Source organism: Marmota flaviventris, chromosome 6, assembly GCF_047511675.1.
Source record: "Marmota flaviventris isolate mMarFla1 chromosome 6, mMarFla1.hap1, whole genome shotgun sequence".
In the NCBI taxonomy this organism is placed as follows: Eukaryota; Metazoa; Chordata; class Mammalia; order Rodentia; family Sciuridae; genus Marmota; species Marmota flaviventris.
Window position 1 is genome coordinate 90,468,528 of NC_092503.1, and position 2,650 is coordinate 90,471,177.

Here is a 2,650-nt window from a genome sequence, read left to right on the forward strand (position 1 = left end):
TGAAACAGTAGAAAGGGTTAAAATGCAAAATTTAGGAAAATGTAAGACTAAATTTTTATCTCTAAAAATCATAAGCAATGAGTGAAGATAGCAGGTATTTACAGGGTTAGCAAAGAAGATATGAATACATTTTGCCCTCTGATTTTAACTTCAAGTAGTATTTAAAATGAATATAGAGAGTACATTCCCATGATGAAGAGCCTCAAAGAAGCTACAAAAACCTATCAGTCCCCTTGATAGATACTGCCTAGTATAAGGTCTGACCCAGTTGTAGGCACACAACATCTAGATTTTAATGACAGAGAAAGAACAAATTTTCCAGTATGGTTGTGCCATTGTTAATTAAAATTGAAATATGAACAAGAAGTCCAAGTTAGTATTAAAATGAAGATTAAACAGAAATGTAGAAATTGATAATAGTGTTAGCACAAATAGTGAATTTTCTCTTGGTAGGCAATGAAAGCAAAAGTGTAATCAAAGCTTTGGAATGAGCGTGGATCAAGGATGATTCAAATACTTAATTACATGAAGCAATGGCAGCCAAATGAATTCATTTTCTTAATAGCCATCACCAATCCTCTTGTGCCCTCTTATAAAACTTTCATCATTGAGCATCATATCACCCAGAGCTCATCCTTATTACTGACTGACCTCCCTCAAGCTCATTCCTTGATGTTCTTTGAGGACTGTGGCCTCTGGCTTCCAAATATTTCTCCACCATTAATTCCACTATCATCCTGGACAATTTAAAAATGTGTGGTGAAAAAATATATCCACACTTTAACCTTAGGCCACTGTGACTTTCTGAACTTCAGTGAATTTCTTACCTTTTCCACTCCAGCAATACTAAATTGTTTAATTAACCAGCCACAGTATCAAATTTCTGAAATCTAAACTCCTGCAAAGCCCAGTTTTTTTCAGCCATGTACTCTGTCCTTCCAAGATTTTCATTTTGTTTTCATGATCTAGATTTGTCCAACCTCAAATAGACCTTTTAACTAGATATGTTCCCACAATCCATGTGGTCTTAGTACAAATTTGTTCTCATCACTTTGAACATAATGGTCATTTATTACAGGTTGTTCTTAGTAGAACAGTTTATTTCTATTTTTCTCACATTCTGATTGGTATTTTCCTTCCTTCACTCTCAACTATGTCCCAGTTTGGATGATAAAGTACACTGTTACCTAACTGTGAAACATAAAATCCTTTTCTTCTTAGTGTCTTAAAGGCTATGACCACATTTTTGATCTATTATAAATGATTTGAATTGCTACAGTCTCATGACTTAGTTACTACTTCACCTGGTCACTGAGTGTGCCTTGAGAAAATGGACCCCATTGCCTATGGAAGTCAATATAAATGCCTGCTTTCAATTATACAGGTTACCCCAATACTACCCACAAGTCCTAGAAAATTTCTGTAGCCTGATTCCTCTGTCTTTGTCTAAAGCAATGTTTAGACATTGAAAGGCCCTTTCAACCTTCCCACCCTATAAAGGGCTCTCTCATCCTCAGACCAAATTTGTTTCCTCTTCATTAAGATAATCAAACCAATGGGTTCCTCTATTGTGTTTCCAGATCTTTAAAAATGAACAGCCATTTGTTCATTCTCTTTCTAACTGCCTTCTTTATCAGTGATCCTGTTGTGCAAAGACTTTCTTTGCCCATTGATCTGGTTCCATATTTCTCACATCTGAAATGTCTTGCTCCATCAAAGGTACCTCTCCTGCCTGGATCATCAGCCTTGGTCTCCTTACTAGATTTTTCATCCCACGAGCATACAAATCACAAAGTCTGTTCAATATTAAAATGAAACAAAACCACTTTTTTTTCCTGATTTATATTCCTTTCTGCTTGGTGATGTCTGCATTTTCGCAAGACAAGCTTTTAAAATGATCAATCTGCCCTGTAGTCACAATGCTCCTATTTATAGTTTATAGGCTCTTGCTTTTGCACCCACCATTCTACGGAAAAGTAGCTTTACAGCATGGCCTTCTGTTCTCTAAACTCTGTCATTCTTTGACTTTCTTAAAACATTTTCTTCTCTTTTTCCTGCATGTTTCTGGCTTCTATTCAGTACTTTCCCCTGTGCTTTTTCTCTTTACCTCTTATATATATCAAAGCTCATTAGGGCCCAGCCATGACCCTGTCCTTTTCCCCCTGCATTCATTGCCCTGCATACCTCATCAAAAGGCATGCTGATTGCCTGAATGCTCGTTTTAATCACCTTCTTACAGGTTATGAACCAACATTAGAAGCGGTATCTATTACTGAGAGTAATAAGGTGCATCAGCAACTCATATTTGACCTCAGTCCTTTCCAGAACACTTCTCTGCTGCATTGTGCTACTTGGTACTCATTTTGTCAAAGACTTTGGCTATTAATAGTTTAACCAAGACAGTGTAGTAATTGTCCTATTTTAAATAAGAACTCTTTATCCTCAAATTCTTTTAACTTTGATTTTTATGCCAAATCAAATTCATATGTACACAAGTAAACTAAATATAACAATACATAAATAATGTTTATGAGTATAATCAACATTTGACTCTTTTGAGGAATTATTTAAGCTTGATTGGAGATTAATATTTTAGTTGCAAAACTGATACGATTAGAAGCAGCAGCAATACTTTCTCATAAGTATTCAG